A 15,830-nucleotide genomic window follows, 5' to 3' on the forward strand; every position below is an offset into this window, starting at 1 on the left:
AGGAAGCAGCCCATGTACACCAAGACTGGTTGAGACAGTGAAAGGCAAAGCGACGGGAGAACCAGTGCAGAGCATCCCATTGGCAGAGGAAGCAGCAGAGGCAACCCACCCTGCCACCAGGCTGCCAAGAGCAGTACCCCCAGCGCCAGTTGGCCAGTCCTCCTCCTCCTGCTGCACCTTGATATGCGGTGAGCCCAGCCATGTCCACATAGACCTCTTAAAAGCATTTAAGTTTTGTGGTTGAGCCATGTTGGCTCCATTACTCTGAAGTTGCTACAATAAGAAGACCTGTTTTGGGTGACACTTCTGGTGCCTTCATGGAGGGGGCGTTGGGGGCTGGCTCACAACCGTCCTCTATTTAAAGAACTAGAGGTTAGTCCCCTTTTGAAGGAATCCTCTATTAACAGGGTTGTCCAATCTCAATTGCACATAAAGAACCTCTGAGAAGCAGACAAGGGGACATTCAAGTCATGCATCCACCACGAGCAGGACTCGGCTAGCAAAGTCAGTAGGGGCACACAGGCCATGTGGGCACTGTCTTCTCCATTCAGGTGAGATGCACAGTGATTCTGCTCCAATGATACAAATCCGTTCTAATGTTGTATAGCTTGCATTTACTGTATAATTTTGTGCATAATAAATTAGCTCTTTCAATTTTATAGGAACTACTGTCACAATGCTGTATGGTTCTTGGGGTCCTTTCGAGGAGAAAGGTGGGGTATTGTAGCGTTCACCCTGCTCATTAATATTTTTGTTGAGATTTGAATGCACCAAGAGGAGTTGGTGAGGTGTGGAGTTAACTGGGGAGGGGGAACAAAAGGAGGGAAAGGGAGAGAGAGTAGGCGATTGAGAGTGAAGAAATAAGCTTGTTTAGTTGAGAGTAAACGACATTGACTGAACTTTTATCACTTGTAACAATAAACAATTTCTACTTGGTTCTTAAAATTTCTACTTGGTTCTGTCATTAATAGTGAATAAAGTTGATGTAATCAAGTGGTGGCAGCTGAATGACACGTCACTTGTGAAACAACCAAAGGACAGGCGGGAACATGACAGGTATAAATACATACATACATACATACATACATACATACATACATACATACATACATACATACATACATACATACATACATACATACATACATTTGTTTGTTTGTTTATTTATTTATTTATTTAATTTGGTGGTGGGAATGGCTAAGTGCATGCTAAACTCTGCTAGGCACCATCTCATCCCCTCTTCCAATAGCCAGTGGAACAGCACTCTTGTACATGGACTATCAGACTGCGTGGCTGACAACAAAATATAGACAACCTAAGCAATCCTTGGAGCAATGATATACGGAGCCTGTCCTACCATTAGGTATTGCAAGGAACCGTCCTCAGGGAAAAGATCTGGGGTGTCATAAAAGGTCATCACATATTTATTTATTTATTTATTTATTTATTTATTTATTTATTTATTTATTTATTTATTTATTTATTTATTTATTTATTTATTTGGCCAAGGATAAGGAAAAAAGGCTGCCTCGGGTGTCAAAATAACTTGGGTAGTTTCATTTTAAGAAGGAAAGGGCTCCCATTTCTTGCTCTGTCTGAGGCAGGAACACAGCTTGTGTCAACTGTGATGGCACACCTGTGACACAGAGGTATTTGGATACAGTCATGTGGCTAATTTAAAATGTTAAAAATATTAAGAGTTTGCTAAAAACAACTAATGCATTAAAAAGAGCCTGAACAAAAAAGGAGAAAAGTCTTTGCCTCCAGCTTTGATGACAGGCGAAAGATTAAATAAGAAGTTTCACATAATATCACAGAACCAAAGATGGATCTCCAACATTTACAATTTTCCATTCTGAAAGGCGATGCACATGAGAAAGCATGACTCCTTAAAAGATCAGGCATTGCTTACGCTAAATTCTCTCCTCAGAGCTAAACTACATCTTATGTTAAATGTCCACTGTGAAATTTAGGGTCTCTTTCTTTCATACTCGCAAAGAGGCTCATGCTGCCCCAATCCAGCCTGGACCCACAGCAGGCAGGCAGGAAGGCTCCTACACACATCATTTCTTCCAAGACTCATTAAACCCCGACCAATGCAAGGTTTAAGGGGGAAAGCGCAACCAGATACACCTTCTACTGTATATGCAGTCATCTTATATTTCACCACCTAATCTTACTCGTCATTAACCTTCTTGTTTGAAGTACTGAATGGTAATGAGGAAAACAGTACGCTTATAATAACTATTTCTTTCAAAGAAAACAATTGTTTAAATACCATGTACATCCCCTCCCTGCTGGTTTAATTTATTCTGCTTGACCTGAGCTAGCTTCTGAATTGACCACAACATTTCTCTAAAATACTGCTGTGTTCGTTAGGATTTTATTTTCACAATGAATACGGTGCCTCCTGTAGATGTTTATTCTAAAAGGTATTAATTATGACTTTTAGAAAGAGGGTTTAAATGATGATGTGTACTTTCATCTGCTATGAATTTTTCATAGTGTTTTCGTGTTCTCTCCCCCCCCCCCCCCGGTGTGCTTTGAACTATTCATTTAAAAAGTGGAGAGTTCTATGCTTCAGCGAAACTCAGAAGTGTTTGGCCCCTGGAGGTGGTTCCAGACACAAGGCTCCCAAAATTAGCAATCTAAAAGTGTTACACACTCAGTTTGCATATTGTTATGTATTTTCCCTTCCACAGACGTTGGTAAATTTCATGAAGTTGATGAGGCAAGGCAACTCATAAAACGCTTGACCAGAACAACCTGGATTCGTATGGAGGAGCGGAAGGCAGCAGGGAAAGGGAGGGGTAAGCAAGCCCATCAGTGCTTGGCAGCTGGACAACTGCACCTACTCTACCCTGCACAGTTTAGCAGCCTGTACTATTTTCACTTCTCAAGGCTCCATCCTGAGGAATCTGGGATGCTGTAGTTTGGGGAAAGATTTTGGATGCTGTGCTAGAGAGAGCTGGTGCCCTTCCCTGAACTCAGTAGAGAATTCTAAGAACTTCACCAAACAGCAAATCCCAGGGTTCCAGAGGATGGAACTCAAAGTGATCTCAAACTGGTATAACCAGGTACTGCATGGGTGGTCTCTGTCACCCCAAAAAGCCAGTGATTCCCAACCTTGGATGACAACTCCCAGAAATCTTGGCCAGCACAGCTAGTGTTGAAGGCTTTCGGGGAATTGCAGTCCACGAACATTTGGGGACTCAAGGTTAGGAACCCTTACCCTAAACAGAAGAGAGAAACTGAGACATTACAATATACCGACTTGGAAACACCGTTTTACCACTTGGGTTTCAGATTTTCTCAGTTCTACCTGCAGAGACTGTGATTCAGGTTCTCGGCATGCAAAGCACATGCCCTCCGTTGAGCTATGGTCTTTCCTTAACCACAAGGAACTTTTGCAGCTAATGTACAGCATTGTGTGAGAGGAACCTCAGAGATCCTGTCTCTACACCACTTAAGATAATGCTCTCCTCTGTCCAAATACTTAACAGCCCAATCTTGTGGAAGCTTACTCAGAAGTAAGTACTGTACTATGATGTTCACTGTAATTACTCACAGATAATTCCACATAAAACCACAACCTTGACTTCTGAAGATTTGGGAGACAGCTGAACATCCCAAAAACGTCTAGTATGTATGTGAACACTCAGACAAACACAATAAAGCTGTCACAAAATTAAATATGATTTAATCAAATTGACTTTATATTAACTGATTCCATTTACATATGGTTTGATTAATTAAAATTTTGTAAATGTCCAATAGCCATTCTGAATGGAAACAAGTATGTTGGCTTTGGTATTAAAAGGTTACTAAATACATTTTAGAAAGCATATACAGTAAGTACTGTATGTGCTTTCTTAGAAGAAGCTTTTCCTTGAGGTTTCAAGCAAAGGGGAATGTTTTATCCAAAGCAGTATCTGCCATCTGTAGACTTTAAGAGAGAGTAATTAAACTTTTTTTTCAAAAAAAAAACTGCCCAATTACAATTGCTTTCAGTAGATTAAAAGACAGGTTTAATCAATTCATTCAACAAACTGAGTTGCTGAAACTTTCAGGCATGCTCAGAGGAGATGCTTCTTGGGGGTGGGGGGATCTGCCACAACCCTAATTCTGGCTAAACAGATTAGGTCTGTGGGCCACGGATTTGGCGTTCTGGAATATCAGGGCTCATCCAGACGGAGAATGTGTTCCCTTGCATGCACCTGATATTGGTTTTTTTCCTGCCATCTAGATAATGCAAAACGTACGTCAGCATCAAAAAGGCCAAGGGCAGGTAATACCTTTATGACGCCACTAGAAAAATCACAAACAAATGTTCCCATCTGGCCCATATGGGCCTCTATCAGGCAAGGTACTGTGTATCTGTGGATGGTGCAGAAAAATTACAAAAAAGGAAAAAAGATCCACCTCTGCAGAGTTGACTGACTGCATAAAGGAAAAAGAAGTGGAGTGTTAGATGCTGACAGTACTCTGATGAGATCCATGTTCATTCAACACCGAGGAGCATAAAGGGGAGAAGAACAAATGGTTTGTCTAGATTACCCTTAAATTGTTTTAAAATTCCTTAATCCCTGGATTATCTGTTACATGATAAATTACACAACTCACTATGCAACAGATAATGCTTATGGAGATTTCTGAACTTACAGCCAATCGCCTCAAAAATTTACGCCTTTTTTCATAACAGTGCAACAGGATTTTGAGCCATAATGCTATAAAACAAGTATCATAAAATAGAAATGGTTCCTTGCGACAATTGGGAGGTATGTAATGCTAGTCTGGGTCAGCTATATTCAACTATTTTCCAAGTAAGGTAGGTGTCAGAAGGACAACATGGTGATGGCTTATGTTAAATAAAAGTTGCCAGTCTTTGAGATATGCTACTGCTAATTAGAACTGTAGTCTTCAACCAATGTTTTACAGTCTCTCAAAAAAATAGTTGTGAAAGCTCATATTAAAATTCGAGATGGGAGATTCATATTCATAAACAATTACGAATCATTTCTGACCAGTCAGCAGCCAAGAAGGGAGACTCATCATTCCACCCCCTGGCTGGAGTGGCCAGATGAGCAGGAAGGCAGAGAAGCGCCAGCCAGGCTTTTTCCGAGACTGGTGCAACGAGCAGGATGCTGGCCGTGTGCACTGCACGGCAATCCAGGATGGCTCAGTTCAGGGAGATCTTGGCCACCTGGGTCCAGTATATTCAATCCCATCTCTAACTAAAATAGATCAGTTAGCCTTAAAGGTTTCACAAAAAAAATCTTAATTATCTTTGCTCTTTTTATTTACATGATGAAACTCTTTTTATAGGTTACGCATTTTTATAGGTGAAATTAAAATGAGATACTTCTGTTCACTCTCCTGTAGGACTGAGCTGATTTCTTCCTTAGCTATCATTCTGTTTTTTAAGGAAGGGCCTTAAGCAAAATCAAGATAAGAAGCATTATCTCTTCCACCTTACTACATACCTAGACATAATAACAGAGCCTTTAGCATGAATTGATAAAAAGATTAGCCACAAGTCACTTTCCAAGGCCATCAGCTGTGAAGGAAGATAGAAGAAAAAATTTTCCATCAGGCTCCAAGCAATCACTTTTCAAATCCTCCTGAACCCCATGTTATGAAGTAACTAACAGCAGAAGATATAAATCATACATGAGATCATGTGAAAAGCAGACCTCAAGTTCTGAGCAGGAGAAGCACAGATAATAATTTCTTAGATAAAATTTAAAAAATTCAAGTCTTAAAATATACAAGAGTTAACAGAGATAGAAAAGGAGCAGGCAATATTGGAAGAGGGAAGGGCATTTCCCATTTTTCTTCAATTTGCTGCAAACCAAGCTAGTCACTTCCAGCACTGGCCACTTCCTATGACTCAGAGGCTAGAACAAGGCATGGAGGTATGATTTTCCTCTTAAAAAACAAAAACAGTGGAGGGCTTGGGATCTCTAAACATAATTACTTTCACAATGAAACTCAAGGTAAGGAGGTGGGTACCTTTATCTAATCTTTGTGGCGTTAACCTAGTGGCTTTCTCTTTGCCTGTACAGCTTGTGATAACATGGGAAACAACTTCCTCTTGCCAGTTCTGATCCCTATCCATTTCAATGGTTCTCTTCAAAAACAACCTTGTGTCTCCCATCAGATGTTGGGCTACACTACCAGCCTGAGTGGTTAACAGTCAGAGATAAAGGAAATTATAAAGCAAAACATCTAGAAAGCACCAGATTGGGAAAAGCTGCAGTTCAATGTTCCCTAGTCATAGGAACCTGTTATGGTGGACTCACGTTTTCCTGACAGAAGATTGGAAGTCTTTTGTTCTGTTCTCAAATGAACCCGAATTTCTCATCTAAACTGGTGACTTTAAACTATCCTCAGTTTTAAAAAACTGGGATCATAAACCACAAGTTGGTCCTGATTTATTTAAAGAAACCTGTGTTTTAATGGGAACTGCCAGATAGCTCAGTGGTTGAAGTCTCTGGCTGCTGAGCCAGAGGTTGGGAGTTTGATTCTCTCTCCCCCCCCCCCTATTCCTTCCTGATAGGAGCTGGACTTAGCGACCCATAGATTTACATCCAAATTGGGACAATTAATATCCCCGAGTTCTATTATTAAGAAGTAGGGGGGGGACCACCCTCTCCATCTTATCAATTTTTTTAAAAAAACTTCAAATTCCTTCACTTGTTACCTTTTTATTCTAAGCTTTAAAAAAAAGCCTAACAACTTTATCTGACAGGTTGTTTTCCCTGTTCCTTTTTCAGCACTCCAGCATCTGTTCTGAGATGAAATAACTGGAATGGTTAATGATATATTACAAGTACTCATACCACAGATGCATAGATAGATATGAATGCAATAAACCCAACCCAAAAAATGCCATATCAATAAAATATTAACACATTCAGGAAACACCATACAGTATTATAAAAATCAAGAAGCCGACAGTGGCACTTTTTAGGACACCAGGCGCGCAAAACAGCACAGGCAAATATCCAGAAACAAAGGGAGCATCTAAGAAGAAAATACCTATTGAGAAACAGACCAGCACAGAAACTCCGTGGGAGGATCTAAAAAACTTAAGACAAGCTAGCAGAAATGGCACTACTACAATACAAAAGGAAAGACAGAGGCTACTGGGAGATACAGAATGGATCTTGGCCAGGCAGGTGGCCAGATCTGTAGAACTCCTTATTTCTCACTCTTTAAATGATATACAGTATTGGCCTAAATACTCCAGCCAGCTTTCAGCGCTATGGAGTGGCATATAAGCAGAAAGGTTTGCTTTGTTTGCTTTATCCTTCTAAGAAGCAGGTACAAATCCAGCTACAGTACTCGTATTCATTGTCTCCTAAGAACTGCCAGAGACACCAAGAATAGATCTGCGAAACAAGTTAAACCTGTCCCATATCAGTTCAGAGGTAACACTAAACCACAGTTTAAGATTAGAATACAGTTTACCATTAGGACAGCAAATCTGAGGTTAAGCTAGATTTGCATGCTTCCCTCCTTCTCCCCTCAAGCACAGCTACTAGGTCAGAAGCTTTCATTTCTGAAATCAACCACAAGTTGCTGCGCCACCCAAATTCAACAAACAGTGGTTAACCTTAATGATAGTTTATTGGAACAAGCCAATTTCATCCCAGTTTCATAAGGCAAAACATAACTAGGCTTAGCCACAGCTTAAAGTTCATGCATTAAGAACACTGGCATTAAATTGGGCTTAGACTAAAATAGACAGAATAGCTTTCAATCTCTCTTCATTTCACATGAGAGGAGGAAAAAGGATGAAGTCAGTGATCCAAAACTGACTTTGGCTCATAATTGTAACATCAAACCATCATTTAGTGTTAGGGGCCATCCCCCAAATCTCTGACTCTGAAGACAATGACATTCCACATTTCATGTTTACCCACACTCAGCATTCAGTTAAAAGATCTCAATATACCTTGGGAAACCCAGTATTATTTCTCCTATCCCTTCTCCAAGCGAGACCAGAAAATCAATAGTATAGATCATATCATAGGCTACACCAGTCCACTGTCTGTCTCTCTCAGCTGTGTGGATTGGCGTGAACCACACACCGGCCCAAATAAATCATGTTACCATTATGGCAAGAGCAAGGCTAAAGACATGCTCGCAGCCATCCTATCCTGTTTCCCCGTAAATAAGACCTAATCTGAAAATAAACCCTAATATGATTTTTCAGGATGCTTGTAATATACTGGAAGCTCTACTCCAAGAATAAGCCCTAGTTACCAGTAAGTGAAACCCCACCCTCCACCACTGTGCAGCAAGCAGAAGAAGATGACATGACTGTATTTGAATAAATGTAGATTGTTTTACATGATAAAAATAAAACATCCCCTGAAAATAAGCCCTAATGCGTTTTTTGGAGCAAAAATTAATATAAGACCCTGTCTTATTTTCGGGGAAACACACACACGGCAAACTGGATCTCTCTGATGCTAACAATACTCCTGTACTTCACAGTGTCGTTCTAATAATATATCGATTTAAACTTATTGGGTACAAGCAATGTTTTTTGAAGTTTCTGGATAAGCTGAAAGATGGACATACCTGCTAAGCAACTTTTGATGGCTGGTAGCTACTCCAAGCCGCCAGAACATTTGTCATGTTGCGCCTGCCACGCTGAAGGCTGAAGGCTATAATTTTACATGGTTTACAGGCAGTCAGGCAAGGGCCATAGGTCAGTGGCAGAGCACACGCTATGTACCTATGGTTTCATACACACATTCACTTCCTGGGCTCAGTCCTTGATCCCTCCACTCAGGGCTGGGGGAAAATCCCATCTGAAAACCCCAGGAAGCTGCTGCTAGTCACGAAATAGACAATGCTAATAATGCAGGTGGATGAACGGTCTGTTTCCATTTAACCAGGCCATCTCCACTGTCCTCAAGGATCTGCTATTCCTTTGAGGTACTGAAGGTGCTTCAAAGTTAAGAACTGTCTGCCTGGATGCTGAATGTTGTCTGCTCCTTCCTCATTTCTGCTCTGAAAGCATTTTGCTATTTAAATGGATATTTCGAAAATAATTAGCCTCCAGACCCTGCCCTGATAAAGAAACTCACCCTATGAAAACCTGGTCCGAAATTCCCCTTCAAGGGCACAATACAAACCAACGTGAACAGTTTTTTTATTAGTATTCACGGAAGAATACTGTAATACTGAAACAATCATTAAACCTTCATCATGGCGAAGGACACATGATTTTCAGCAGCCTCCATATGCCAGTGACACCACCTAATAATATCTATTGGTTTCTAATTGTCTTTCTATACGGTCGGGGAGAGTCACTTGGGTTGTTAAAAATAAAACTCATTAGGCTTGGCCTGTTTAACCGTTGTGACTTTAAGAACACTATACTCTTCATTACACCACTCAAATGAAACCCAAGTATACATGTATACATCATCATCATCATCAGAAGAAGAATGCTGGCGGAGTCTGATACACTCCTGTGTTCTTAAAGAACGTCGTGCGTTTTAACTGATTTAACAATTAATAAATTACAACAAAAAGTCATAAGAAAAGGATACAGGAGGTTCCTTTTTTCCCCCAACGGCAACTACTGTGCATACAGGCACAGGAGTCAAATCTGCCTGTGATTGGCAGCGTCTCTAGCCCATGAGTCAGTCCTCTGGCACCGCGAACCGCCCAGTTGCCTTTGCTTTGCAAAGCTTCTCTTATATTTGCGGAAATCTCCGCCCGGGTGATGCCGGCTCTCTTGGCACTTCAGGAAAACAAAGATTTATGAACTGTCTCGAGGTCCCTCAGGCACTGAAACCGTAGACTACTCCTAATATAGGTATTAATCCGTTTTTAAAAAGAAAAAAGTCTACAATTAAGGAGCAAAAACTTCAGCAGAAAGGAGAAGCAGAGGCTTAGGAAGCAAACACAAGCGGCCACGGGCCAGGCTTTCTCACAGCTAAGATCCTTAAGCTGCTCTCTTAAGGTTCCTTAACGCTGAGGCAGGTTTCGGTTTTCAGCCCGCGGTGGGAGGGGGGCGAGGCTTTCCTAAACATTTGCCCTGGCAAAAGCTACTCTGTGACACCTCCCGAGGAGACCCGCGGAACGCAGGGAGACTGGCTAGTTCCAAAGGAACAGGTGGATTTGGCCGGTGACGCTCAGCTCCCCGCCGTTGTCCGTTCCCCTCACGACCAAGAAAGCTCACACAAGGCTTTCCAAAAGGTGTCGGGGGTGGGAGAGAGAGCGACCAGCCCCCCCCTTTCCAATGCATCCTGAGGAGCGAAGCTCTCGACTTTTCCCACCCACCCTTTTTTTTGCACGGGGGGGGGAACTTTGCAAGGCGGGCGGGGCCTCCCTCCAAACGCCCAGGAGCGCATCCCCACGGCCTTTCTACTCATTTCCACTTATGTCCAAAGCGCAACCCCCCCCCCACCCCGCCGGCTCCTTCCCCCCCCCCCCGGGCCGGGTGCCTGGAGGTGGAGGGAAGGAGGGAGGGAGGGGGACGCCTGCCTGCCTGGCTCCCTCTCGCGGGAGGCGGCGGCCAGGCCTCGGAGAGGACCCCTCGTCTGCCAGTCATGAGTCCTGTCAACAGCAGCGCCCGCCCGCCCCTCTCCCCGCCGGCCCGGTTCTTTCCCCGAGCCTTTTGTTCACGGTGGCGGGGGGGGGGGGGGGAAGAGAGAGAGAGAGACTGGGCGGCTCCTCTGCCTCCGCTTCTGTTTCTTCCTCGCCACTCCCGCCGGTGGTGGCGGCGGAGGCGGGGGCGTCTGTCCGAGGGGACTCTCTCACCTGGGTGCGCCCGGGTGGGATGGGATGGGGGTGTCGGGGGCGTCACGGCGGGGAGCGGGCGGCCGCCGTTCGGCCGAGGCAGGTGCGGGCGCGGCAGGGAGGTCGGGCTGGGCTGCTGCTGCTGCTGCCGGCGGCGGTGCTGCGGGCGTCGCGCACCATCTCCTGCTGCCTCGCCCTCGTCCGGGCCCCTCAGAGCCCGCCTGTTCCAGGTGGCCGAGCGGAGGAAGAGTCTACCCCGGCCGGCGGAGGAAGCGTCGTCGTGGGCGGCGTCCTTCTCCCGCGGGACTCCCCGGCGAAGAGGCGCTGCCCGCGGAAGGCAGGACCGGCGGCCGCCCGGTGAAGCGCTCCGCCTCCCCGCAGCTCCCAGCGCCGCGCCTCTCTCCTCCCACCCCGGGCAGGGGCGGCGGCGGCGGCGGTGACTGGGGCGCCTTCCTGGTCTGTCTGCCTTGCTTTCTCTTCCCCCCCCCAGCCCTCTGGCTTTGCCTTTTTGCACGGTGTGATTTTTCAACGGCTGCCCGTCAGAGCGGAGTGACACGGCTCCCCGCAAACATGAACGGAGTGCCTCAGAGCATGTGCAGAGTGCCCTCACCTTTCTTAGTTATTACGCCCATGTTTTTATAGCGCCTCTCAGTCGCATTCCCAGGGTGACTCACAAGCAAGAGAAAAGCAACTGTGAAGCAATTGGCAAATAAAACAAATTAAAGTGCCACAGAGGCGTATGGGAAGGAGAGGGGAGAGATTTAAAACTGTACCTGAAATGCTTGGAAAAACTGAACGGTCCGTGGCTGGCATCTAAACTGACAATAAGATATCAAGCATACTTCTGCGGGGGGGAGGAGCTTTCCACCAGTGGGGTGCCCCCTTCCTCCTTTGCTGGAAGACCCATGCCCCTCCAGAGGGTGTTGAACTACAGTTCCCATCCTCCATTAGCACTGGCCAACGCTGAAGAGCAATTGCAATCCTGTAATGTCTGGAAGGCCACAGGTCTCTCTCTCCCTCCCCCCATCCTAATTAAAAGTGCTTTGCAACCTTTTCCTCTTCTGCTCTATAGTCCAATAAGGCAGACATTCGTTCAGTTAACCACACTGCTGCTCTCACGCAGGGCCTCAGCGATGGATGACAAACCACACCTTTCCGTTCAGCATTTCAAGAGGCCTCCTGGCACCCCTCGGGGCTTCCACAGATATCAGGGCACCGCACTTAGTGGGAGGAGAGCAAAGAAAGAGAGGCCGCAAAAGAGGTAAAAAATATGGATGTCACCATTTGGGAGACATTCCTTTAAAGATAATTAGACTTTCCATATTATTTCCTCTCAGCCGCTGTTAAGTGCTTCTGGGTCGCCCGACAGTGCAGGTTTACTTGCAAGAAAGCACAAATGAAATAACGAGATACTTCTGATATATAGAGAAATGTGCTGTTAATGACCTTTGATCAGGTATAATTACAAGGGTTCTCTCTCTCTCTCTTTCTCTCTCTCTCTCTCTCTCTGTGTGTTCTGTGCCCCGATGTCGGAACCGACTTATTACAACCCCAATAGGGCTTTCAAAGTGAAATATTTAATGACTGGTTTAACCAGTTCCACTCCTCCAGTGAGTTTCCATGCCTGAGCAGGGATTCGAACCCTGTTCTCCAGAGTCCTAGTGCGTCACTCTATCCTCTACACACAACACTGAGAATCAAGGGTTTTGTCTGTGCCTACATCCATGCTAGCAAATATGTTAAAAAAACACCCCTTAATTACAGAAATAACCACATATACGAGAAAGAAAAAATGAAGATACTTTGAGTTGAGGTCTACTGAAAGATAAACTGCTTTATTAACATTCCAGAGCTTTTTAAAAGCTAAAAACCTTTATTTGGCATCAGCTTTTGTGGACTACGGTCCACTGATGCATCTGATGACAAATAAAATATGTTAGCATTTAAAGTTCAACAATGATCTCCATTGGTCTTATTGACATTTGATTCTCTTTCTCAGTGGATTAGGTATCTGACTGCAAAGCCAGAGTTTCAGAATTCGATTCCCCAACTGTACCTCCTTGATACAGGCTGGACCCCATCAATAAGGTCCCTTCCAGCACTTCAATTCTAAAATTATAAACTGAGGGTGCAACTACTCTGGCAAGCCAATTCAGAGTGATTCGGCTTTGCTGTGACTGGATTCACAGTCTCTTCTACAGTTGTGTTCACTTTAGGTGATCACATAAAGATCCCGGATTGTTGCAGAACCAATGTCCACACTGGCCTTCAATCTGATATGATTTTATATGGGCCCACAGCCCATGATGCGTCTTGCTTTGGTACTGCCCACCTGAAGACACACACACACCGCTCTCCTTTCTTATATATTTATGTTTTCTGTGCTGCAGTGATCTAGCACTAAACTTGGTAGTTTGTTTTTAAAAATAAAACTTAAACTGCAGGACAACTAGGAAGAAAGGTTACTGAGGTGGGTCTTCCCACTGTTCCAAAACATCATGCCCATAGCCTAATACGTCACCATAATACCACCAAGGGTCACCCACCCACACTTTCGAAGCAGACGATCACATTGAGAAAATACTGTTCAAGTAGTTCTGGCTTTAAAAAAGTAGACTCTACCCCCCCACACCCTATCCCAGTGGCAGGGGAGAATCTCTGAATCGGAAACAAAAAGGGCCAGACTGATTTGCACTGGCCTTTGGGTTGTGTGATCATTGAGAAAAAACTTCAAATTCACTCATGTGAGCTGCAAAGCAAATCCTAGAATATTGGCCAATGTAGTCGCAGCCTCAGGCCGTGGGCACATAATTATTAGTTGTCGATTCACAGTGTGTGCCTGCTGGAAGTAGGTTATATTACAGAATAGGTGTGGGGAATTTATGACCTACCAGCTATTCTTAGACTCCAGTTCTCATCACTCCCAAGTGATGGAGCCCAAACACAGGTGACAGGCTGCAGATTTTTCATCCTGGTATAAAAGCTTATAGAGTATAAATCAAGTAGATTTTAAATATGTCACCAGACTGATGTTTTGCTGTTGCTGCTGTGTAAAGACGACTGCCCTTCTGAAGTGTGTTCCTGTAAAAGGACAGATATCTTTCCATTTGTATAAGGAGGGAGAGGAAGGGTGGCCAAACGCCCTTGCTAAACAAACTCTGGGAGTGCCTTAACTGCCAAGGAAAAGTGCCTGTTCGTTCCTGGGAGAGTGGGAGTTTAACAAGGTATTTTTTTAGTGCTACAAGGAGCACAAAGTACACTTTGATCTGGAGAGCAAGACGAAAATGACTTGCAGTCATAGAATCATAGAATAATGAAGTTGGAAGGGGCTTATAAGGCCATTCAGTCCAATCCCCTGCTCAGGGCAGGAATCCAAATCAAAGGATATCTAACAAGTGGTTTGCCTAAATTTCTCTAGAATGCACGCAGGCTCTCTCCAGTGTGCCTGTTTGTTTGATGTATTTTTGGGGCTGGATTCTTCTGATACTCCCAACTGGAGTACAAAAGGAGGCCTAAGAAGAGGAGATTTTCGACAATCAAGATTGAAGAAAAAATGGGGTGGGTTGACAGTTTGGAAGTATTGCTTTAGTACAGTGGTTCCCAACCTTGGGTCATCCAGGTGTTCTTGGACTGTAGTTCCCAGGAGCCCTGGCCAGCACAGCTAGTGGTGAAGATTTCTGGGATTTGCAGTCCAAGAACACCTGGGTGATCCAAGGTTGGGAATCACTGCCTTAGTACAATACGTAGTGTTCAAATAAGTATAGTACAGTATTCTAATAAACCAAGTAGTGCTTGCTCTGGGTAAAGTATGAAGACCCCAAGCTGAATGTGTTGCTGAGCTTTTACTTTGTAATGCTCATGTAACTGCAGAGGTTCATTGGCCACTGGTATACGGTATTTCACAGCTCACGGTGTATGCACTGGGCAGCAAATGTTAAACTGGCACACTGTCACTTCATGGGTGTGCTTTCTCTCTTTCTCTCTCTCTCTCTCTCTCTCTCTCTCTCTCTTTCTTTCTTTCTTAAATTTATGCCCCGCCCATTTAGACCACATCTACTCTGGGCGGCTTACAATAAAATAGCATAAAAGCAATTAAAAGCAGCAATTTTAAGAATTTAAAAGCAGCAATTTATCAGCTGGCCTAGATGCAGAAACCTTTTGCCTACTTTTTGGGCAGGCTGTTGTCAAGCGCTGTTTTCAAGCTGTTTTGCACCCAGGGCCAGCGGAGTGCTTTTTGGCTCAATGGACCAAGCTGCATTTGGCTTAGTGTTTTATGAGTGTACAGTCTGCAGTGGAGCATCCTGGATGTCCCCTAAAAGCAGTGAGTGTCTTTAAACTCCCAGCCCTTGATGTTTGACATATTCTTTGTGTACTTGTGAAAGTAAACTTCCATTAATTCACTTCAAAGCCTTTTTCTTCTGCTTCCATTATATGTGCTTTGGTCTAACTGATGGTTTGTCGGCACTGTGGTTTTCATGTGGAAGACACAGAAGCAGATGGTGGGTATTAATGTCCTCCCAAAGAGGGAGGGAGGCAGGTGGGGAGGCACACACTAGCTCACTCCCGCCCCATCCCTTCACTGCACAATTCAGCCAAAGAGCAGAAAGATGTACCTTGTCTCGGCTTTGAAGAAAAGTTCCTGTTGCTTCCCTCAGCACTTGGGTTCAATGTGGAGTGTTGATGGGTTCTTTCACCTTCACTTCCTCAATTTCGTTCTCCTCCACCCTCGAGTGTGATCGCGCTGGGAGTTCAAGCAAGGGTCTCATCCCTGGTTGGAGGCAGTCTTGAGGTAGTGGAGCAGTGTTCCATTTGATCTCCCGTAGTGGTTCTCCATCTTTGTACCTCCAGGCATTTGGACCTGAGCTTCCCGAAGTCCGAGCCACCATAGCAAATGGCCAGGAACTGAGGAAGGAAAAATCCAAAACATCTTCAGGGCCAATGGCTGGGAACAGATGCTTTACTGAACTAGTGTCTATTGCGTTCTACATAAAAATCATAAAAATCTATGGAATGTAGATTTATATTGCTGCGTTTGCAGTTCTGTACAAACCATGCAACTTAGC

General features: G+C 44.3%; 1 protein-coding gene across 4 annotated transcripts in view; it reads right to left on the reverse strand.

Moving 5' to 3' along the window:
• Positions 1-11,257, reverse strand: part of MFSD6 (major facilitator superfamily domain containing 6) — a 44,563-nt gene extending 33,306 nt beyond the window's left edge. For 2 of the 4 annotated variants that reach the window (XM_072979983.2, XM_078393456.1), the window contains exon 1: positions 10,789-11,257. The gene's annotated coding sequence lies outside the window, so the exon portion shown is untranslated. Of the gene's footprint in view, positions 1-8,592; positions 8,615-10,788 lie in introns of those variants that run through there. The other 2 variants (XM_072979971.2, XM_078393446.1) reach the window with 2 other exon arrangements.
• Between the last annotated feature and the right edge of the window lie 4,573 nt (positions 11,258-15,830).

This window comes from Pogona vitticeps, chromosome 1 (assembly GCF_051106095.1).
Source record: "Pogona vitticeps strain Pit_001003342236 chromosome 1, PviZW2.1, whole genome shotgun sequence".
NCBI lineage: Eukaryota > Metazoa > Chordata > Lepidosauria > Squamata > Agamidae > Pogona > Pogona vitticeps.